The 25,919-nt window shown below is 39.8% G+C and overlaps 1 long non-coding RNA gene across 1 annotated transcript; it reads left to right on the top strand.

Annotated features, from left to right (window-relative positions):
* The first annotated feature begins 8,204 nt into the window (after positions 1–8,204).
* Positions 8,205–25,250, top strand: LOC141339308 (uncharacterized). Its single transcript, XR_012355932.1, has 4 exons — positions 8,205–8,957; positions 9,062–9,126; positions 24,861–25,006; positions 25,109–25,250. It is a non-coding gene; the product is annotated as an uncharacterized lncRNA (long non-coding RNA).
* Positions 25,251–25,919: the final 669 nt, after the last annotated feature.

The following is a 25,919-nucleotide window of genomic DNA, read 5'->3' as shown; positions in this document are numbered from 1 at the left end:
CCACCAAAGTCCTTCCACATCTTTCAAACACGACTCTTCGTATTAATGTTTCAAGCAATGCAGTTCCCACTGATAGACAAAGCGCAAGTATTCATACTGAAACCTCAACCACTGTAGTTCCTGCTAATCTGACAAGCACACTATTACCTACTGGTTTTACAGACACTGCAGTCGCTACTGGTCCATCAGTCACAGCTGGTTCATCAAACACAACAGGTGACACTCATCTGTCAGGTACTTTGTCTCCTAATGTTCCCATACTATCTACAGTTCCCACTCAGAAATCAAGCACAACTGCTTCTCCTGGAACATTAAGCACAGCAGACTCTGCTCATCTATCACACACAACTCTTCGTATTAATGTTTCAAGCAATGCAGTTCCCACTGATAGACAAAGCGCAACTATTCATACTGAAACCTCAACCACTGTAGTTCCTGCTAATCTGACAAGCACACTATTACCTACTGGTTTTACAGACACTGCAGTCGCTACTGGTCCATCAGTCACAGCTGGTTCATCAAACACAACAGGTGACACTCATCTGTCAGGTACTTTGTCTCCTAATGTTCCCATACTATCTACAGTTCCCACTCAGAAATCAAGCACAACTGCTTCTCCTGGAACATTAAGCACAGCAGACTCTGCTCATCTATCACACACTGCTCCCTATGGATATTCAAGCACTGGGAATTCTACAAATCATTCAAACACAACTGCTCTTACTGGTCCCTCAGTCACTACAGTTTTAAGTAATCAAACCAGTCCAACTGTTGGGTCAAGTACTAAAGTTCATATTGAGCAATCAAGCAGAACTGTTCATAACGGTAGCTCGACCTCTGCAGTTCCTACAGATCTGTCAAACACAACTGCTCCTACTGGCCCCAAAACAACTACATATTCATCAGGTTCATCAAAAGCATCTCTTCCTGTTGGTTTCACAACTGCTTCAGTTCTTACTGATCAATCACGCTCAGTTGTTCCTCCTGATACCTCAACCACCAAAGTCCTTCCACATCTTTCAAACACGACTCTTCGTATTAATGTTTCAAGCAATGCAGTTCCCACTGATAGACAAAGCGCAACTATTCATACTGAAACCTCAACCACTGTAGTTCCTGCTAATCTGACAAGCACACTATTACCTACTGGTTTTACAGACACTGCAGTCGCTACTGGTCCATCAGTCACAGCTGGTTCATCAAACACAACAGGTGACACTCATCTGTCAGGTACTTTGTCTCCTAATGTTCCCATACTATCTACAGTTCCCACTCAGAAATCAAGCACTACTGCTTCTCCTGGAACATTAAGCACAGCAGACTCTGCTCATCTATCACACACAACTCTTCGTATTAATGTTTCAAGCAATGCAGTTCCCACTGATAGACAAAGCGCAACTATTCATACTGAAACCTCAACCACTGTAGTTCCTGCTAATCTGACAAGCACACTATTACCTACTGGTTTTACAGACACTGCAGTCGCTACTGGTCCATCAGTCACAGCTGGTTCATCAAACACAACAGGTGACACTCATCTGTCAGGTACTTTGTCTCCTAATGTTCCCATACTATCTACAGTTCCCACTCAGAAATCAAGCACAACTGCTTCTCCTGGAACATTAAGCACAGCAGACTCTGCTCATCTATCACACACAACTCTTCGTATTAATGTTTCAAGCAATGCAGTTCCCACTGATAGACAAAGCGCAACTATTCATACTGAAACCTCAACCACTGTAGTTCCTGCTAATCTGACAAGCACACTATTACCTACTGGTTTTACAGACACTGCAGTCGCTACTGGTCCATCAGTCACAGCTGGTTCATCAAACACAACAGGTGACACTCATCTGTCAGGTACTTTGTCTCCTAATGTTCCCATACTATCTACAGTTCCCACTCAGAAATCAAGCACAACTGCTTCTCCTGGAACATTAAGCACAGCAGACTCTGCTCATCTATCACACACAACTCTTCGTATTAATGTTTCAAGCAATGCAGTTCCCACTGATAGACAAAGCGCAACTATTCATACTGAAACCTCAACCACTGTAGTTCCTGCTAATCTGACAAGCACACTATTACCTACTGGTTTTACAGACACTGCAGTCGCTACTGGTCCATCAGTCACAGCTGGTTCATCAAACACAACAGGTGACACTCATCTGTCAGGTACTTTGTCTCCTAATGTTCCCATACTATCTCCAGTTCCCACTCAGAAATCAAGCACAATTGCTTCTCCTGGAACATTAAGCACAGCAGACTCGGCTCATCTATCACACACTGCTCCCTATGGATATTCAAGCACTGGGAATTCTACAAATCATTCAAACACAACTGCTCTTACTGATCCCTCAGTCACTCCAGTTTTAAATAATCAAACCAGTCTAACTGTTGGGTCAAGTACTAAAGTTCATATTGAGCAATCAAGCAGAACTGTTCATAACGGTAGCTCGACCTCTGCAGTTCCTACAGATCTGTCAAACACAACTGCTCCTACTGGCCCCAAAACAACTACATATTCATCAGGTTCATCAAAATCATCTCTTCCTGTTGGTTTCACAACTGCTTCAGTTCTTACTGATCAATCACGCTCAGTTGTTCCTCCTGATACCTCAACCACCAAAGTCCTTCCACATCTTTCAAACACAACTCTTCGTATTAATGTTTCAAGCAATGCAGTTCCCACTGATAGACAAAGTGCAACTATTCATACTGAAACCTCAACCACTGCAGTTCCTGCTATTCTGTCAAGCACACTATTACTTACTGGTTTTACAGACACTGCAGTCGCTACTAGTCCATCAGTCACAGCTGGTTCATCAAACACAACAGGTGACACTCATCTGTCAGGTACTTTGTCTCCTAATGTTCCCATACTATCTACAGTTCCCACTCAGAAATCAAGCACAACTGCTTCTCCTGGAACATTAAGCACAGCAGACTCTGCTCATCTATCACACACTGCTCCCTATGGATATTCAAGCACTGGGAATTCTACAAATCATTCAAACACAACTGCTCTTACTGGTCCCTCAGTCACTCCAGTTTTGAGTAATCAAACCAGTCCAACTGTTGGGTCAAGTACTGAAGTTCATATTGAGCAATCAAGCAGAACTGTTCATAACGGTAGCTCGACCTCTGCAGTTCCTACAGATCTGTCAAACACAACTGCTCCTACTGGCCCCAAAACAACTACATATTCATCAGGTTCATCAAAAGCATCTCTTCCTGTTGGTTTCACAACTGCTTCAGTTCTTACTGATCAATCACGCTCAGTTGTTCCTCCTGATACCTCAACCACCAAAGTCCTTCCACATCTTTCAAACACAACTCTTCATATTAATGTTTCAAGCAATGCAGTTCCCACTGATAGACAAAGCGCAACTATTCATACTGAAACCTCAACCACTGTAGTTCCTGCTAATCTGACAAGCACACTATTACCTACTGGTTTTACAGACACTGCAGTCGCTACTGGTCCATCAGTCACAGCTGGTTCATCAAACACAACAGGTGACACTCATCTGTCAGGTACTTTGTCTCCTAATGTTCCCATACTATCTACAGTTCCCACTCAGAAATCAAGCACAACTGCTTCTCCTGGAACATTAAGCACAGCAGACTCTGCTCATCTATCACACACTGCTCCCTATGGATATTCAAGCACTGGGAATTCTACAAATCATTCAAACACAACTGCTCTTACTGGTCCCTCAGTCACTACAGTTTTAAGTAATCAAACCAGTCCAACTGTTGGGTCAAGTACTAAAGTTCATATTGAGCAATCAAGCAGAACTGTTCATAACGGAACCTCAACCTTTGCAGTTCCTACAGATCTGTCAAACACAACTGCTCCTACTGGCCCCAAAACAACTACATATTCATCAGGTTCATCAAAAGCATCTCTTCCTGTTGGTTTCACAACTGCTTCAGTTCTTACTGATCAATCACGCTCAGTTGTTCCTCCTGATACCTCAACCACCAAAGTCCTTACACATCTTTCAAACACAACTCTTCGTATTAATGTTTCAAGCAATGCAGTTCCCACTGACAGACAAAGCGCAACTATTCATACTGAAACCTCAACCACTGTAGTTCCTGCTAATCTGACAAGCACACTATTACCTACTGGTTTTACAGACACTGCAGTCGCTACTGGTCCATCAGTCACAGCTGGTTCATCAAACACAACAAGTGACACTCATCTGTCAGGTACTTTGTCTCCTAATGTTCCCATACTATCTACAGTTCCCACTCAGAAATCAAGCACAACTGCTTCTCCTGGAACATTAAGCACAGCAGACTCTGCTCATCTGTCACACACTGCTGTCTATGGATATTCAAGCACTGGGAATTCTACAAATCATTCAAACACAACTGCTCTTACTGATCCCTCAGTCACTCCAGTTTTAAATAATCAAACCAGTCCAACTGTTGGGTCAAGTACTAAAGTTCATATTGAGCAATCAAGCAAAACTGTTCATAACGGAACCTCGACCTTTGCAGTTCCTACAGATCTGTCAAACACAACTGCTCCTACTGGCCCCAAAACAACTACATATTCATCAGGTTCATCAAAAGCATCTCTTCCTGTTGGTTTCACAACTGCTTCAGTTCTTACTGATCAATCACGCTCAGTTGTTCCTCCTGATACCTCAACCACCAAAGTCCTTACACATCTTTCAAACACAACTCTTCATATTAATGTTTCAAGCAATGCAGTTCCCACTGATAGACCAAGCGCAACTATTCATACTGAAACCTCAACCACTGCAGTTCCTGCTACTCTGTCAAGCACACTATTACCTACTGGTTTTACAGACACTGCAGTCGCTACTGGTCCATCAGTCACAGCTGGTTCATCAAACACAACAGGTGACACTCATCTGTCAGGTACTTTGTCTCCTAATGTTCCCATACTATCTACAGTTCCCACTCAGAAATCAAGCACAACTGCTTCTCTTGGAACATTAAGCACAGCAGACTCTGCTAATCTATCACACACTGCTCCCTATGGATATTCAAGCACTGGGAATTCTACAAATCATTCAAACACAACTGCTCTTACTGGTCCCTCAGTCACTACAGTTTTAAGTAATCAAACCAGTCCAACTGTTGGGTCAAGTACTAAAGTTCATATTGAGCAATCAAGCAGAACTGTTCATAACGGTAGCTCGACCTCTGCAGTTCCTACAAATCTGTCAAACACAACTGCTCCTACTGGCCCCAAAACAACTACATATTCATCAGGTTCATCAAAAGCATCTCTTTCTGTTGGTTTCACAACTGCTTCAGTTCTTACTGATCAATCACGCTCAGTTGTTCCTCCTGATACCTCAACCACCAAAGTCCTTCCACATCTTTCAAACACAACTCTTCGTATTCATGTTTCAAGCAATGCAGTTCCCACTGACAGACAAAGCGCAACTATTCATACTGAAACCTCAACCACTGCAGTTCCTGCTACTCTGTCAAGCACACTATTACCTACTGGTTTTACAGACACTGCAGTCGCTACTGGTCCATCAGTCACAGCTGGTTCATCAAACACAACAGGTGACACTCATCTGTCAGGTACTTTGTCTCCTAATGTTCCCATACTATCTCCAGTTCCCACTCAGAAATCAAGCACAACTGCTTCTCCTGGAACATTAAGCACAGCAGACTCTGCTCATCTATCACACACAACTCTTCGTATTAATGTTTCAAGCACTGCAGTTCCCACTGATAGACAAAGCGCAACTATTCATACTGAAACCTCAACCACTGTAGTTCCTGCTACTCTGTCAAGCACACTATTACCTACTGGTTTTACAGACACTGCAGTTGCTACTGGTTCATCAAACACAACAGGTGACACTCATCTGTCAGTTACTTTGTCTCCTAATGTTCCCATACTATCTACAGTTCCCACTCAGAAATCAAGCACAACTGCTTCTCCTGGAACATTAAGCACAGCAGACTCTGCTCATCTATCACACACAACTCTTCGTATTAATGTTTCAAGCAATGCAGTTCCCACTGATAGACAAAGCGCAACTATTCATACTGAAAACTCAACCACTGTAGTTCCTGCTAATCTGACAAGCACACTATTACCTACTGGTTTTACAGACACTGCAGTCGCTACTGGTCCATCAGTCACAGCTGGTTCATCAAACACAACAGGTGACACTCATCTGTCAGGTACTTTGTCTGCTAATGTTCCCATACTATCTACAGTTCCCACTCAGAAATCAAGCACAACTGCTTCTCCAGGAACATTAAGCACAGCAGACTCTGCTCATCTATCACACACTGCTGCCTATGGATATTCAAGCACTGGGAATTCTACAAATCATTCAAACACAACTGGTCTTACTGATCCCTCAGTCACTCCACTTTTAAATAATCAAACCAGTCCAACTGTTGGATCAAGTACTAAAGTTCATATTGAGCAATCAAGCAGAACTCTTCATAACGGAACCCCGACCTCTGCAGTTCCTACAGATCTATCAAGCACAACTGCTCCTACTGGCCCCAAAACAACTACATATTCATCAGGTTCATCAAAAGCATCTCTTCCTGTTGGTTTCACAACTGCTTCAGTTCTTACTGATCAATCACGCTCAGTTGTTCCTCCTGATACCTCAACCACCAAAGTCCTTCCACATCTTTCAAACACAACTCTTCGTATTAATGTTTCAAGCAATGCAGTTCCCACTGACAGACAAAGCGCAACTATTCATACTGAAACCTCAACCACTGCAGTTCCTGCTACTCTGTCAAGCACACTATTACCTACTGGTTTTACAGACACTGCAGTCGCTACTGGTCCATCAGTCACAGCTGGTTCATCAAACACAACAGGTGACACTCATCTGTCAGGTACTTTGTCTCCTAATGTTCCCATACTATCTCCAGTTCCCACTCAGAAATCAAGCACAACTGCTTCTCCTGGAACATTAAGCACAGCAGACTCTGCTCATCTATCACACACAACTCTTCGTATTAATGTTTCAAGCACTGCAGTTCCCACTGATAGACAAAGCGCAACTATTCATACTGAAACCTCAACCACTGTAGTTCCTGCTACTCTGTCAAGCACACTATTACCTACTGGTTTTACAGACACTGCAGTCGCTACTGGTTCATCAAACACAACAGGTGACACTCATCTGTCAGGTACTTTGTCTCCTAATGTTCCCATACTATCTACAGTTCCCACTCAGAAATCAAGCACAACTGCTTCTCCTGGAACATTAAGCACAGCAGACTCTGCTCATCTATCACACACAACTCTTCGTATTAATGTTTCAAGCAATGCAGTTCCCACTGATAGACAAAGCGCAACTATTCATACTGAAAACTCAACCACTGTAGTTCCTGCTAATCTGACAAGCACACTATTACCTACTGGTTTTACAGACACTGCAGTCGCTACTGGTCCATCAGTCACAGCTGGTTCATCAAACACAACAGGTGACACTCATCTGTCAGGTACTTTGTCTGCTAATGTTCCCATACTATCTACAGTTCCCACTCAGAAATCAAGCACAACTGCTTCTCCAGGAACATTAAGCACAGCAGACTCTGCTCATCTATCACACACTGCTGCCTATGGATATTCAAGCACTGGGAATTCTACAAATCATTCAAACACAACTGGTCTTACTGATCCCTCAGTCACTCCACTTTTAAATAATCAAACCAGTCCAACTGTTGGATCAAGTACTAAAGTTCATATTGAGCAATCAAGCAGAACTCTTCATAACGGAACCCCGACCTCTGCAGTTCCTACAGATCTATCAAGCACAACTGCTCCTACTGGCCCCAACACAACTACATATTCACCAGGTTCATCAAAATCATCTCTTCCTGTTGCTTTCACAACTGCTTCAGTTCTTACTGATCAATCACGCTCAGTTGTTCCTCCTGATACCTCAACCACCAAAGTCCTTACACATCTTTCAAACACAACTCTTCGTATTAATGTTTCAAGAAATGCAGTTCCCACTGATAGACAAAACACAACTATTCATACTGAAACCTCAACCACTGTAGTTCCTGCTAATCTGTCAAGCACACTATTACCTACTGGTTTTACAGACACTGCAGTCACAGCTGGTTCATCAAACACAACAGGTGACACTGCTTCTCCTAAAGCATTAAGCACAGCAGACTCTGCTCATCTATCACACACTGCTCCCTATGGACATTCAAGCACTGGGAATTCTACAAATCATTCAAACACAACTGCTCTTACTGATCCCCCAGTCACTACAGTTTTAAACAATCCAACAAGGCCCACTGTTGGATCAAATACTACAGTTAATATTGAGCGACCAAGCACAACTGTTCATAACGGAACCTTGACCACTGTAGTTCTCACTAATCTTTCAAACACAACTGTTCAACCAAGCTCTTCCACCTTCACAGTGACAACTTATCCCTCAAGTACATTTATTCTGCCTGCTAAGATCAACACAACTGTCTCTAAAAATCTTTCAAGCAAAGCCATTACTAATCATTATCCAAATACTACAATTTCAACCAATACGCCAGTCACAACTGCTCCAGATGGCCATTCAAACAATGCAATTCATACTGTTTTATCAAACACAACTATTTCTGCTGGAATGTCAAACAGTGTACATCATACAGATGTATCAAGCACAACTGTTCTTTCTAGTCCATCTGGCAGTGCAGTGTCTGTGTCCAGTGCAGCTGGTAATCATATCACCACTTCTGTAATATTTGCAAAGTCGACACACTCTAAAGTTGTCACCACCACCTCAACCACATCTTCACTGCAAACCACTCATCTATCAACTAAAGCCTCCACAGGTTCAGCAGTGCCAGGCGAGGGATTTGTTATTCTGCAAATCCGTTTACAAAGGCAATACATTGATGCTTACAATGATCCTGCTTCTATGGAGTATCAGATTCTGTCAACAAACATTACTATTGAGGTTGTCTAAGAAATATTTTCATTTTATATAGTAGTTTTTTTTTCTAAATTCTGTCCAACGTCTGTGAGTTTAGTATAATTATTTTTCTTTTTGTTTTTCTGTAGCTCAATCGAATCTACCGGGAAATTTATGGGACCCGCTTCCTTAGATGCTACGTGATAAGATTCTGGTACCAAACTTTTATATATTTCCCTTTCGTTCTATCGTTCTTTCATTCTTTTTTCCTTCTGTTCTTTCTTTCGTTCTTTTTCTTTATTTCTTTCTAGTTTGGTGTTACCCAATAGATAAATCATCCAAGTAGTCTCCTGCAAGCATAAACATAAAGGATATAGACAGGAAGATATATGATGAAAGGGTCATCACAAAAATGCTTTTGGAGTGGGGATATCTGATGAACAGTATCTGCAAGTAGTTCACAGATGAGCATACACATTGAAATAGCAAGATACAATTGAAACAGTATCATGTAAACAAATGCTGGAAATTGCTGCAGCAAGAGAAAAAAATGCAGGAGAAAATGATCACTTTTATATATAGTTAAACAGCTTTCATATGGTGATGAACAACAGAGATTTTCTATATATACTTATGTTAGTGTACTGTATATGTGGGTAAAGCTGATTGGGGGGTGTGAATGATTGGGTTTGTTGGTCTCTACTGTTACGTCACCACCAATATCAAAAGAAAACCTAAATCCTTGTATATATCTGTAACGTAGACGCTGAGGCTGGGTTGGAATCCATATGCGGACGTTTATTAAACAATTCAGAAACAGTAGGGCAGGCAAGAGGTCAGTAACGAGTGAGGCAATCCGAACAGCAAACAATACAGTGGGGCAATCCAAGAAACAATAGTCAAAAGGCAGGCAGTAGATCAAAGTCATGAGGCAGTCCAATAAAGCAAACAATCCAATGGGGTAATCCGTAAACTTGTGAATACAAGGCAAGGCAGAATCAGCAACAGGTAGTCAGACAGAGTAATAATGTAGAACGCTCGGTAAGGCAATACTTCGCGAGGAGCGAGCACATGGTCTGTGTTTAAATAGTACCAAACAGGAAGTGACTGTAGAAGCAGCAGAGGGAGTGTAAGCAGTCAGTATTCGGGTGAGGGCTCCCTCTGCTGGCTTAGCGTTACAGAATCCCCCCTCCCCCCTCCCCACTAGGAGCGACTCCTGGAGTTCGACGTGGACGTCCCCGTGGTCTAGGTGCAGGTTGGTCGGTCTGGCTCGATGAAACTTTTCAGTGAGAGATGGGTCCAGGATGTCCAGGAGGATCTCTCCTCAGGTCCATACCCCTCCCAGTCCACCAAATATTGGAGCTGACCCCCTCGACGTTGCGAGTCCAGCAACTCTTTCACCTGATAAGCGGGAGTCCCATCAATCTCTAGTGGTGGTGGTGGTTCTGGGGCTTCATGGCCGGGGTCAGCATTCGGGTGGACCGGTTTGAGGAGGGAGACATGGAAAGAGGGAGAGATACGGTAATTAGCAGGAAGCTCTAATTGGTAGGTAACCTCATTAATTCTTCGTAGAATTTTAAATGGTCCTACAAACCTTGGAGAGAGCTTCCTGCTGGGCAGCCGAAGCTTGATGTCTTTCGTTGAGAGCCAGACCCGTTGTCCAGGTTGGTAGGGAGGATGTGGGCGTCGTCGTCTGTTGGCCTGGACCTCTTGCGTCCTTATGGCCCGCTGGAGACGGACATGAGCACTGTCCCACACCCTCTCACTACGTCGCATCTGGTCATCTACGGCTGGAACTGAGGAGGGTTCACCAGACCACGGGAACATGGGCGATTGGAACCCCAGGACGCATTGAAAAAGAGTAAGGCCTGTGGAAGATTGAGTTAAGGAGTTCTGAGCATATTCTGCCCAATGGAGAAACTCCGACCATCTGTGTTGCTCTCGGCTGCAGTAGGTTCTTAGATAGCGTCCAATTTCTTGATTGAGTCATTCAACCTGGCCGTTGGCTTGAGGATGGTACCCTGATGTGAGGCTCACATTAATATCAAGTTGTTTACAAAATGCTCTCCAGACTTGGGAAGTGAACTGAGTGCCCCTATCGCTGACAATATCCTCAGGGAGACCATAGATTCTGAAAACATTATGGAACAGGGCTAGGGCTGTCTCCATTGCTGTGGGTAGTCCCTTTAATGGTATGAGACGGCAAGATTTGGAGAAGCGGTCAATTGTTACTAATATGGTTGTGAAGTTATTGGAGGGAGGTAAATCGGTTATAAAGTCAATGGAGAGGTGTGACCATGGGCGTTGTGGAATGGGTAATGGCTGGAGGAGACCGGAGGGTAGTTCCTTGGGGGTCTTAGATTGTGTACAGATTGGGCAGGACTTGACGTACGTGGTTACATTCTTTGTTATTGATGGCCACCAAAATGTGTTCTGGATGAGATGGAGTGTTCGTGAGATACCAGGGTGCCCCGCACTTAATGAAGAGTGGACCCACTGTATTGCGTGTTGACGTAGAATTGTAGGTACATAGTGTTTATTAGGAGGGCAGTTTGCGGGTGGTTGATCATGTTGCTGCTCCCGTTGGATTTCCTCCATGATGTCCCAAGAGATAGGGGCTAGAATTACGGTGGGTGGAAGTATGGATTCAGAGGTTGGACGTTCTATGGGGAGATCGTGTCGCCTAGAGAGAGCATCAGCCTTGCTATTTTTACTACCTGGTCTGTAAGTCACTGTGAATTGGAAGCGGGTGAAAAAGAGGGCCCAGCGAGCCTGGTGAGGATTCAAACGTTTGGCACCTTTGATATATTCCAGGTTCTTATGGTCAATTATAACTTGGAACGGGTGAGGTGCGCCCTCTAGCCAATGTCGTCATTCTTCGATTGCGGCTTTCATGGAAAGGAGTTCCTTATTTCCTACATCATAATTACGTTTGGCGCTGGTTAGTTTCCTGGAGAAGAGGCACAAGGATGTAGCTTGCCTGGTTGACCGTGCCTCTGAGAAAGGACTGCCCCGATCCCAACGTCCGAATCGTCCACCTCTACAACGAATGTTAGGTTAGGGTCGGGGTGTTTCAGAATAGGGGCTTGGTTGGCCTCTTCATTCCATCCAAGTTTGGAAGGTTTGCCCTTCAAAAGTGTCGATAGTGGAGCTGTCAATTCAAGAGACAGAGTATCACTCTTAAGGGAAATAGGGAGTGTCAATGTTCGATTGATGAGAGTAGAGAAATGATTAATATTTACCCTGGAGCTGGCTTGGTGTTTTTGTGGGCATCCGAGGCTGCGATGACCTGCTCCTCCACAATAATAGCATAAGCGGTGAACTCGACGCCTCTCCCTCTCTTCCTCTGATAGCCTGGAAACATTTAGTTGCACTGGTTACTCCTGTGGTTGAGATACCATCATTGACGAAACTGATGAACTTCGTGGATTACCCCTCTCAACTTTTCGTTTGGGAGCTTGCCGCATGAGATTGTTGATTTTAACTGTGAGAGAGACGAATTCTGAGAAGGAGAAGTCTTCTCTTTGGCAGACTAGCTCAGTTTGGAGATCAGAATTTAAACTGTTGAAAAACATGGCTTTTAGAGAAATGTCGTTCCATCCACTCTGAGCGGCCAGTGTTCTGAATTTGACTACGAATTCAGCAGCAGTCCGGTTACCTTGTTTAATATTAATAATTTGTGTTGATATATCCCTGCCCCCCGTGGGATATTCAAACACTTCACAGAGCTGTTCAATGAAATAGTCAATGGAGTATTTGAAACGGGGATCGGAATCCCATACTGCTGAAGCCCAATCAATAGCTTTGCCGGTTAATAAAGTCATGAGGAAAGCACACTTCTTCTCTTCAGTTTCAAATTTGTCTTCTTGGTGATCGAAGTACAATTTAACTTGACGAACAAACCCCTTACATAATTCAGCAGTGCCATCGAATTTGTCAGGAAGGGCGAAGCTTACCGTACGTGGCGTGGGAGGAGGTAGAGATCTGATGTATTGAGTCAAATGCTCGTTGACTGACTGAAATTTGGTGAGTTGTTCCTGGTAGCTCTTTAACATCTCGCTTTGGTAAGCGAACGCCGTCTGAAGGTTAGAAACATCCGCTGGATTTATGGTAAGCGAAGTATTCTGTAACGTAGATGCTGAGGCTGGGTTGGAATCCATATGCGGACGTTTATTAAACAATTCAGAAACAGTAGGGCAGGCAAGAGGTCAGTAACGAGCGAGGCAATCCGAACAGCAAACAATACAGTGGGGCAATCAGAGAAACAATAGTCAAAAGGCAGGCAGTAGATCAAAGTCGTGAGGCAGTCCAATAAAGCAAACAATCCAATGGGGTAATCCGTAAACTTGTGAATACAAGGCAAGGCAGAATCAGCAACAGGTAGTCAGACAGAGTAATAATGTAGAACGCTCGGTAAGGCAGGATTAACTGGCAATACTTCGCGAGGAGCGAGCACATGGTCTATGGCTGCATTCGAAATCGCATACTTAATGAGTAAGTACTTCATTTCAATAAGTACGTACTTAACAAGCGCTAAAAGAGTACCTACTCTACAGCCAAATCTCATTGAGTATGAACGCGATTCGGACATCATCCGCCATGATGACGTTATCATGTGATCTACGACGTTAAAACAAGAGCAACAATTTAAAAGATATGAGCGACAGGTTTAATTCATCTATTTGTATATATTATGATGTTGATCAAATTTCTCATTTTGTGGTCTTCTAGAAGAAACAGATACCTTTATGATTGTAGTACGTTTTTAGGCTGTAACCCAGTGTAATCCTTAAAGATGTTATTTTTTGTTACGAAAACCTAAAATCGTAACCACTTGAATTGGTTTTCAATCTATTTATGTGCAAAATTGTTTATCCACACGCAAAACTGGCTTGAAATCTCCTTTGTTTCCCTCTGTTTATTGTTGGATTTCTCTTGTTTCATCCCAGAGGATTATAAATAACAAAAAAAACCACATGCAATGTTAATGCATTATGATTATATGAATATTACGATAATTTAAAGATATTTAATATTTTTTTCATGTGTAGAGAATCACATGTACGCAAACCCGTTTTTTCTGTCATTATGATTTTTTACTGATAAAACAGCCTACTATCTTTTCCTGCTGTTGTATGTACTTATAAGTTCTGCAGTGATAATAAAATAATATAGCTGCAAGCAGCAATTAACGGGGTTCGAGTATTTAAGGCCTTTATGGCTTCTATACTGGTAGGGTGTAGGCCAACATGAAATTGATGGCTGACACCAGAACATATCCATGATGAAGAGTACACTCACAAACAGAAACTTACATTGAAATGAAATGGTTAAACTGTTATGTTCATTAAGCATGATCACACACAGACAGATGCACACATATTTTGTTGCACATAAGAGATTTGTATAATAAATAAGTAACAAAATGCTTAAAACTTGCGTTTTTAAGATTTTATATATCATTGTCATGTTTCACTATAATCATAATCATGTGTAATTGTCAAATATGATATATCTGTATAAATTAAGTTTTAAACTTTGGCTAAATGTGATTTGAAAAGTTATAACAGTGATTTAGTATCATTTACATATAAATTCAAAACTATATAAAGCCATTAAACCATACAAAGCACTGTTCTGGTAAATCTGTATGTGTAAGCCCATTAGTGGTATTCTACTGCCCTCTAGTGGCTATAGTTGTAATTTTATTGAAATAGAGGTACATTGTTTGTAAGCTTTATAACTATTAAATTGCCTTTTTTTTGCCCAGTGTCCATAAACATATGCTTGTTTTGAATCATATGATTCATAATTTTACTTAGGTTTGTGAAATTTTTTTTTATTTTAGTATTTGTAGACTTTAATCTACACTAGATAAAAAAGCTTATTATGAAATGGCTCTGTTATAGCTGTCCAAATGCAAAACTTTAACATTTTTTTGATAATTATTGACCAAGAGAGTCTGGAGAATTGTACTGCACTGATTTTATTGAGTATGGGTGAAAAACCCAGGACGAGTTCACTAAAGTATGTTTTTAAAATCATCTCACGTATTAAAAGAACAGTTTGATTGACAACATTGGTCCTAGAGGCAAAGTTGTTCAGAATGAGGAGATCTATCATAAGATATGAAGATATAGTGTATATGTGAAGATATCGACGTTTAATTGGGTTTTTAGTTCTATATACAGTAGAAATATCATGTTTTTTTCACCTTTTTAACTGTTATAGCGCCACCTATGGTCCGATCGTCATGAAACTTCACATGCTTGTTAAGAGTCATCGGCTACATGTTGTCACCAATTTTTGTAAAGTTTTGAGTTTTTGTTTAGTTTTTATAGGCTTTTGAGTATGTGTGGTCACACCCCATTTTCTAAATTAGCCCATTATAGCCAACCAAAGGACAAAATTCAACATTTTTTTGATAATTATTGATCTAGAGAGTCCAGAGAATATTACTGCAGTGGTTTGATCCAGATCGGGCGAAAAACCTAGGACTAGTTCGCAAAAGTAGGTTTTTAACATATTTGTGAATAATTAATGAACGATTTGATTGACAGCAATGGTTCTTGAGGCAAAGTTTCTCGGCATGAGGAGATCTATCAAATTATATGTATCTTGTGTGGATGAGTGAAACGCCGCGCGATTACAGAGCCAAAAAACTCGTTAGCGCCAACTAGTGGCCGATTTCTTTCAAAATTCTTACAGACCATTAGTGGCATGAGTCAAACATGCCCACCGAGTTTCGTTCCGATTGACCTCTGTTAACCTTGTCAAATAGGTGCTCCAACTTCATTGACCAATGGCGGCCATGTTTTTTTGAGATACGCCAATGTCCTCATAGATACTTGTGGCCCTTTGGTCCAAGACACTGCAAACCAATTTTCAAGTCGATCGGACTAATGGCTGTGTATTTATAGCTGTTTATATGTCTTTTCCGCCTTATAGCGCCACCAAGTGTTCAAGCTCCGCAATTTTTTTGATTTTACCAAAGATTAAGCTTATACACGTGTGTCTCGAGTTTGGTGAAGATATCTCATTCCCTTCAAAAGTTATAGCCATTTTAGTAAATGTGGCCCCGTCACTTTCAAACGTTTTGGTGGCCCTTTGCGACCGTGAGTCAAAAGTTCAACTTTTTTTTGATAATTATTGATATTCAGTGTCCAGAGAATATTTCTGCACTGGTTTGGTTCCGATCGGGCGAAAAACCTAGGACTAGTTCGCAAAAGTAGGTTTTGGACAAATTTCAAAATGGCGGAAAAATTTGCATACCGGAAATGAAATCGGAGATAGCCATTTTGTTTTGATTGAGCCAAGGATTCCAATGATATAAGACACTTGAGTCTAGGACAAACGGTTTAGGAGTTATGATAGGTTTCGCGTTTCGGTTCGCTATAGCGCCACCTATGGTCCGATTGGGCTGATTCTTTGTGAGGTTCTCCTCGATTTTTGCTCTATCATCTGACCAAGTTTCAAGTCTCTAGGCCTTACGGTTTGGGCTGCCCGTTCAGTTTTACGGCAGAAAAATAATAATAATAATAATAATAATAATAATAAATATAGCTGCAAGCAGCAATTAACGGGGTTCGAGTATTTAAGGGCTTTATGGCTTCTATACCGTTAGGGTGTTGGCCAACACGAAATATATGGCTGACACCAGAACATATCCATTATGAAGAATTCAATCACAAACAGGAACATACACAGAAATGAAATGGTTAAAGTATTGTGTTCATTAAGCATGATTACATACACAGACAGATGCACACATATTTTGTTGCACATAAGAGATTTGTACAATAAATGATAAGTGACAACATGCTTTAGACTTGTGTTTTTAAGATTTGATATATCATTGTCATGTTTCACTGTAATCATAATCATGTGTAATTGTCAAATATGATATATCTGTATAAATTAACTTTTAAACTTTGGCTAAATGTGATTTGAAAAGTAATATCAGTGATTTAGTATAATTTACATATAAATTCACAACTATATAAAGCCATTAAACCATACAAAGCACTGTTCTGGTAAATCTGTATGTGTAAGCCCATTAGTGGTATTCTACTGCCATCTAGTGGCTATAGTTGTAATTTTGTTGAAATAGAGGTTCATTGTTTTAAGCTTTATAATTATTAAATTGCTTTTTTTTGCTCAGTGTCCATAAACATATGCTTGTTTTGAATCATATGATACATAATTTTACTTAGGTTTGTGAATTTTTGTTTTATTTTAGTATTTGTAGACTTTAATCTACACTAGATAAAAAGCATATTATGAAATGGCTCTGTTATAGCTGTCCAAATGCAAATGTTCAACATTTTTTGATAATTACTGACCAAGAGAGTCTGGAGAATTGTACTGCACTGATTTTATTGAGTATGGTTTGAAAACCCAGGACGAGTTCACCAAAGTAGGTTTTTAAAATTATCTCACGTATTAAAAGAACAGTTTGATTTACAACAGTGGTCCTTGAGGCAAAGTTGTTCAGAATGAGCAGATCTATCATGTGATATGAAGATATAGTGTATATGTGAAGATATTGACGTTTAATTGAGTTTTTAGTTCTATATATAATAGAAATATCATGTTTTTGAAACCTTTTTAACTGTTACAGCGCCACCTATGTTCCGATGGTCATGAAACTTTGCATGCTTGTTAAAGATCATCTGCTACATGTTGTCACCCATTTTTGGAAAGTTTTGAGTTTTTGTTTAGGTTTTATTGGCTTTTGGATATATATTACCACGCCCCCTTCACTAAATGAGCCAATTATAGCCAACCAAAAGACAAAATTCAACATTTTTTTGATAATTATAGATCTAGAGAGTCCAGAGAATATTACTGCAGTGGTTTGATCCAGATCGGGCAAAAAACCTAGGACTAGTTCGCAAAAGTAGGTTTTTAACAAATGTGTGAATAATTAATGAATGATTTGATTGACAGCAATGGTTCTTGAAGAAATTTTTCTCGGCATGAGGAGATCTATCAAATGATATGTATTTTGTGTGAATGAGTGAAACGCCGCGCGATTACAGAGCCAAAAAACTTGTTAGCGCCAACTAGTGGCCGATTTCTTTCAAAATTCTTGCAGACCTTTAGGGCCGTGAGTCGAACATGCTCACCGAGTTTCGTTCTGATTGACCTCCGTTAACCTTGACAAATAGGTGCTCAAACTTCAATTGCCAATGGCGGCCATGTTTTTTGAGATACGCCAATGTCCTCATAGATACTTGTGGCCCTTTGGCCCAAGACACTGCATACCAATTTTCAAGTCGATCGGACTAACGGCTGTGTATTTATAGCTGTTTATATGTCTTCTCCGCCTTATAGCGCCACCAAGCGGACAAGCTCCGCAATTTTTTTGATTTGACCAAAGATTCAGCTTATACACGTGTGTGTCGAGTTTGGTGAAGATATCTCATTCCATTCAAAAGTTATAGCCATTTTAGTAAAAGTGGCCCCGTCACTTTCGAACGTTTTTGTGGCCCTTTGCGACCGTGAGTCAAAAGTTCAACTTTTTTTTGATAATTATTGATATTCAGTGTCCAGAGAATATTTCTGCACTGGTTTGGTTCCGATCGGGCGAAAAACCTAGGACTAGTTCGCAAAAGTAGGTTTTGGACAAATTTCAAAATGGCGGAAAAATTTGCATACCGGAAATGAAATCGGAGATAGCCATTTTGTTTTGATTGAGCCAAGGATTCCAGTGCTATAAGACACTTGAGTCTAGGACAAACGGTTTAGGAGTTATGATAGGTTTCGCGTTTCGGTTCGCTATAGCGCCACCTATGGTCCGATTGGGCTGATTCTTTGTGAGGTTCTCCTCGATTTTTGCTCTATCATCTGACCAAGTTTCAAGTCTCTAGGCCTTACGGTTTGGGCTGCCCGTTCAGTTTTACGGCAGAAAAATAATAATAATAATAATAATAATAATAAAAATCCTAACAAAAACAATAGGGATTCAGTGCTACGCACTCGAACCCCTAAAAATCCTAACAAAAACAATAGGGATTCAGTGCTACGCACTCGAACCCCTAATTAAAGCTGCAAGCAGCATTGAGCGGGGTTCGAGTGTTTAAGGCCTTTACGGCTTCTATACTGTTAGGGTGTTGGCCAACATAAAATATATGGCTGACACCAGAACATATCCATTACGAAGAATACACTCACAAACAGAAACATACACAGAAATGAAATGGTTAAACTATTGTGTTCATTAAGCATGATTACAGACACAGACAGATGCACACATATTTTGTTGCACATAAGAGATTTGTACAATAAATGATAAGTGACAACATGCTTAAGTCTTGTGTTTTTAAGATTTGATATATCATTGTCATGTTTCACTGTAATCATAATCATGTGTAATTGTCAAATATGATATATCTGTATAAATTAAGTTTTAAACTTTGGCTAAATGTGATTTGAAAAGTTATAACAGTGATTTAGTATCACTAACATATAAATTCAAAACTACATAAAGCCATTAAACCCTACAAAGCACTGTTCTATTAATATGTGTAAGCCCATTAGTGGTATTCTACTGCCATCTAGTGGCTATAGTTGTAATTTTATTGAAATAGAGGTGCATTGTTTTTAAGCTTTATAACTATTAAATTGCCTTTTTTGCCCAGTGTCCATAAACATATGCTTGTTTTGAATCATATGATACATAATTTTACTTAGGTTTGTGAATTTTTGTTTTATTTTAATATTTGTAGACTTTAATCTACACTAGATAAAAAAGCATATTATGAAATGGCTCTGTTATAGCTGTCCAAATGCAAATTTTCAACATTTTTTTTGATAATTATTGACTACGAGAGTCTGGAGAATTGTACTGCACTGATTTTATTGAGTATGGTTTGAAAACCCAGGACGAGTTCACCAAAGTATGTTTTTAAAATGATCTCACGTATTAAAAGAACAGTTTGATTGACAACATTGGTCCTAGAGGCAAAGTTGTTCAGAATGAGGAGATCTATCATATGATATGAAGATATAGTGTATATGTGAAGATATTGACGTTTAATTGGGTTTTTAGTTCTATATACAATAGAAATATCATGTTTTTGACACCTTTTTAACTGTTACAGCGCCACCTATTGTCCGATCTTCATGAAACTTTGCATGCTTGTTAAGGGTCATCTGCTACATGTTGTAACCCATTTTTGTAAGGTTTTGAGTTTTTGTTTAGGTTTTATAGGCTTTTGGATATATATTGCCACGCCCCTTTACTAAATGAGCCCATTATAGCCAACCAAAGGACAAAATTCAACATTTTTTTGATAATTATTGATCTAGAGAGTCCAGAGAATATTACTGCAGTGGTTTGATCCAGATCGGGCGAAAAACCTAGGACTAGTTCGCAAAAGTAGGTTTCTAACATATTTGTGAATAATTAATGAACGATTTGATTGACAGCAATGGTTCTTGAAGCAGTTTTTCTCGGCATGAGGAGATCTATCAAATGATATGCATATTGTGTGGATGTGTGAAACGCCGCGCGATTCCAGAGCCAAAAAAACTCGTTAGCGCCAACTAGTGGCCGATTTCTTTCAAAATTCTTACAGACCTTTAGGGCCGTGAGTCGAACATGCCCACCGAGTTTCGTTCTGATTGACCTCCGTTAACCTTGTCAAATAGGTGCTCAAACTTCATTGGCCAATGGCGGCCATGTTTTTTGAGATACGCCAATGTCCTCATAGACCCTTGTGCCCCTTTGGTCCAAGAGTCTACATACCAATTTTCAAGTCGATCGGACTAACTGCTGTGTATTTATAGCCAAAAATATGTTTTTTCCGTGTTATAGCGCCACCAAGTGGTCAAGCTCCGCAATTTGTTTTGATTTGACCAAGGATCGAGCTTGTACACATGTGTACCGAGTTTGGTGAAGATATCTCATTCCGTTCAAATGTTATAGCCATTTTAGTAAAATTGACCCCTCACTTTCGAACGTTTTGGTGGTCCTTTACGACCGTGAGTGAAAAATTCAACTTTTTTTTGATAATTATTGATATTCAGTGTCCAGAGAATATTCCTGCACTGGTTTGGTTCCGATCGGGCGAAAAACCTAGGACTAGTTCGCAAAAGTAGGTTTCGGACATACGTCCATTTTTCGGGGTCAACCGTGCGTCGCAGCTTAAAAATTTTGTAATACACTTTTGTTCGGCCTGACCCAAGGAACGCAACGATGTAAAGTTTTTGAGTCTACGACAAGCGGTTTACGAGATTATGGCCAAAATGTCAAAAATTTTAGTTTTTTGCGCTGTAGCGCCACCTATGGTCCGATTGGGCTGATACTTTGATAGGTTCTCCTCGATTTTTGCTCTATCTTCTGACCAAGTTTCAAGTCTCTAGGCCTTACGGTTTGGGCTGCACGTTCAGTTTTACGGCGGAAAAATAATAATAATAATTAAAGCTGCAAGCAGCATTGAGCGGGGTTCGAGTATTTAAGGTCTTTTTCGACTTTTACGCTGTTAGGGTGCTGGCCAACATTAAATAAATGACATATCATATGAAGATGTAGTGTTTGAGTGAATGTATGAGCATTTTTTTATTGTAGCAATTTCAGGTCATTTAATATAGAATTTTCATATTTTGGACACCTTTTTAACTGTTATAGCGCCACCTATGGTCCAATCTTCATGAAACTTTGCATGCTTGTTAAGGGTCATCTGGTACACGTTTTCACCAATTCTTATAAAGTTTTGAGTTTTTGTTTAGTTTTTATAGGCTTTTGAGTATGTATGGTCACACCCCCTTTTCTAAATTAGCCCATTATAGCCAACCAAAGGACAAAATTCAACATTTTTTTGATAATTATTGATTAAGACAGTCCAGAGAATATTACTGCAGTGGTTTGATCGAGATTGGGCAAAAAACCTAGGACTAGTTCGCAAAAGTAGGTTTTTAACATATTTGTGAATAATTAATGAACGATTTGATTGACAGCAATGGTTCTTGAGGCAAAGTTTCTCGGCATGAGGAGATCTATCAAATGATATGTATCTTGTGTGGATGAGTGAAACCCCGCGCGATTACAGAGGCAAAAAACTCGTTAGCGCCAACTAGTGGCCGATTTCTTTCAAAATTCTTACAGACCATTCGGGGCATGAGTCAAACATGCCCACCGAGTTTGGTTCCGATCGACCTCCGTTAACCTTGTCAAATAGGTGCTCAAACTTCATTGGCCAATGGCGGCCATGTTTTTTGAGATACGCCAATGTCCTCATAGACACTTGTGCCCCTTTGGTCCAAGAGACTGCATACCAATTTTGAAGTCGATCGGACTAACGGATGTGTATTTATAGTCAATAATATGTTTTTTCCGTTTTATAGTGCCACCAAGTGTTCAAGCTCCGCAATTTTTTTGGATTTGACCAAGGATCGAGCTTATACACATGTGTACTGAGTTTGGTGAAGATATCTCATTCCGTTCAAAAGTTATAGCCATTTTAGTAAAATTGACCCCTCACTTTCGAACGTTTTGGTGGTCCTTTACGACCGTGAGTGAAAAATTCAACTTTTTTTTGATAATTATTGATATTCAGTGTCCAGAGAATTTTTCTGCACTGGTTTGGTTCCGATCGGATGAAAATCCTAGGACTAGTTCGCAAAAGTAGGTTTCGGACATACGTCCAGTTTTCGGGGTCAACCGTGCGTCGCAGCTCAAAAATTTCGTAATACACTTTTGTTCGGCCTGACCCAAGGAACGCAACGATGTAAAGTTTTTGAGTCTACGACAAGCGGTTTACGAGATTATGGCCAAAATGTCAAAAATTTTAGTTTTTTGCGCTGTAGCGCCACCTATGGTCCGATTGGGCTGATACTTTGATAGGTTCTCCTCGATTTTTGCTCTATCTTCTGACCAAGTTTCAAGTCTCTAGCACTTACGGTTTGGGCTGCACGTTCAGTTTTACGGCAGAAAAAAAATAATAATAATAATAATAATAATAAAAATCCTAACAAAAACAATAGGGTTTCAGTGCTACGCACTCGAACCCCTAAAAATAAAGGTGACAGGTGCACAGAACACCCAATGGCATCACAACAACCCTACCTAGTACGTTGCCCTCCATGTTTGCAATGTTTGCAATATCTGCACAAAGGAGACGTCAATCAGCTGCTGGAAGATCACGTCTTTGGAGAAGACTTTTGATTTTACACTCGAAAAATTTAAGTATTACTTAGAAATTATAGATGACCTCGGAATGCATTGCTAGACAACACCAACTCTTATGAACAATAATACTGATAAATGCTAACCACTAATTAATTATATTTTTAGTAAAATGAACTACATGTATTTTTTTTAATACGCCATATGCATGACATATTCATGACTATGCAGTCAATGTGAATACATCTCAATTCTCAGTCAAGTAATAAATTAATGCTATATTTTATTAACTGACAACAAGAAACATGAATAAATTTGTAAAAAAATAAATAAAAGTAACCTTGATGATAAATAAATACAAGTCAAAGACACATAAAACAACGCTTTATTCAAAGTAATTGTTCTGACAATCATGTGTTCACAGCCTGTAAATAACTACTGCCATCAACGCAGCTGTGCCAATTCTGCAGCTTTATTCTGATGAAGCAGCTGACCACCGTGTCCAGCTTCACCTGTCTCTGCCGTCCATCACGTCCTGTCCCTGTAACATCCAGAAAAGTTTCAAGTCATGTCTGTGATTCATGTGCTTAATACTGCATTTACACTCGCATTTTATCCAACACAAATGCTCCTCTATTTATATTAATAAAAAAGATCAGTTATGTTTAGTTACTATATGTACATGCGTTTATTTACATTCCATTCATATAAAGTAAACAGTGTTGACAGCAGTGAATTCTACTGTAACAGCACACAACACTCAGATGTCATTACGTGCTCATCTGGAATTCTTTTCGAACTTTTTTCTGTCACATATTAAATAGACATTTAACAATCATCTTTAAGATATATATGGTTTATGTACATTCACTTTGGAGATATACGTGTGTTTACTGGATCTCCCCTGTTTGCTATACATATAAAACATGTTTTTACAGAACAATCACAAATATACTATACTGTTACACCTTAAACGATTTAACAGTCTGTTCTACACGATTGTAACACAAGGAACAGCATAAGGTTACTCACTTTTGAAAACACCCTTGCTGCTGTTCTCCATCTTGTTCGATAATGACGTATTGATCTCCCCTGGGCTTCTGGGATAGAAAAGTAGAAAACTATCCCTCGATCTGCACTTCGAAATCTGGGCAGGATGCAGTAGGCATCCGGGGATCTCTCGCTTACTCTTTTGTGCTTACTCTTCTCACGTACCCATTTCGCCTACTATATAGTAGGTAAGTAGGCATATTCGAACGATACTTAGGTATACGTACACCTGAATCTCGCGAGAAATAGTGCTTCATCCAGGTAAATCTCGCCTACTCTTTTGTGGTTTTTGAGATTTCATGCATACTTTTTCTTTGCCTACTGCTTTTTGCCTACTAAATAGTATGGAAGTATGCGATTTCGAATGCAGCCTATGTTTAAATAGTACCAAACAGGAAGTGACTGTAGAAGCAGCAGAGGGAGTGTAAGCAGTCAGTATTCGGGTGAGGGCTCCCTCTGCTGGCTTGGCATTACAATATGTATGTATGTATGTGTGTGTGTGTGTGTGTGTGTGTGTGTGTGTGTGTGTGTGTGTGTGTGTGTGTGTGTGTGTGTGTGTGTGTGTGTGTGTGACTAGGAAAATGGCTGTTGTAATCAAAAACACAGAACCACCAACAAAATAGTAATATCTGATTATGTTGCAGTCAATGTATCATTTATTTTCTGTAATTTAGTCATTTTAATAACTGAACCTAAAAGCAAGATAGTAGTCAAAATCAAGCCTACACCTTTATTGTAGTGGTTATTGTCTATCTTTTTTCTTTCAGGCCTGGGTCAGTGGGTGTGGATACAGAACTTATTTTTAAAAACCAGACTGTGCTTCCAAATGCAACAAGCATTGAAGAATCTTTAACGACAGCAATTGCTGAATCAAAAGTGTTCCTTGACGTGATTCCTAACAGTATTATTGTTGGTGAGTTTCCTAATTTCCTCAAACTATTTTTGAATGTAGCTAATCATTTGCTGGAATTGGTCCTTCATTGGTTGGTTTGTATTTGTTTTCCTATACTTTCAGTGCAACAGCAAGATTCACCTTCAACCACCAAGCAAACTCAGACAACACAAAATGTTACTATAATGCAAACATCTTCTGCTGTTGCACCGGTTCTGTCTAGTATGCTGTTCATGCTCCTGCTTCTGCTATGGAATGAAACAATGTAATTTTGCAAAGTTTTTTTTTTTTTTCATGTGTCACATTTAAACCTAAAATTACTATTGTGAAAACTCTATCATCTGCTTTTGTGATACATTACTCTTGGTTTTACTTAATGAAAATTGTGATTAACTTGATACATGCAATAATTATTCTTTAGTTTTTTGGGGGGGAATTTCAGCACCTGTTACACCATAACTTGCATTTTGCATTTTCCTTTCTCGGATGTTAAAGAAATTAAAATACAATGCATTGTTAACCCTAACCCTAATGCAAGACAATGATTTTGATTAAAAAATATATTTGAATGTTAAAATGTTATAAACCTATATATACAGTTTTTTTTTGTACAGCAGTTTTATTTTGCTGAATTTAATTGTAGAAATCTAGTAATCAGTAGTATTTGTGCACTGTCTTTGTTACTCACAAAATTGTAGTTAAAATAAATTGATTTGTATTATAAATTTGTCAAAACCAATTTGTCAAACTAGTTTCTGTTTGCCATAATGCTTTGCTTCAATAAATGGTGAAATTATTTTGTGTCTTATTTAGTGATCGACCGATATTGATTTTTTTAGTACCGATACCAAGTTTATGTGCCCGATAACCAATATTCATAACCAATATTTATTTACTATTATACTTCTGTTTTTGACACAATGATTACAACACC

Source organism: Garra rufa, chromosome 1 (assembly GCF_049309525.1).
Source record: "Garra rufa chromosome 1, GarRuf1.0, whole genome shotgun sequence".
NCBI classification, from domain to species: domain Eukaryota; kingdom Metazoa; phylum Chordata; class Actinopteri; order Cypriniformes; family Cyprinidae; genus Garra; species Garra rufa.
This window is presented reverse-complemented; position numbering and strand designations above follow the sequence as displayed.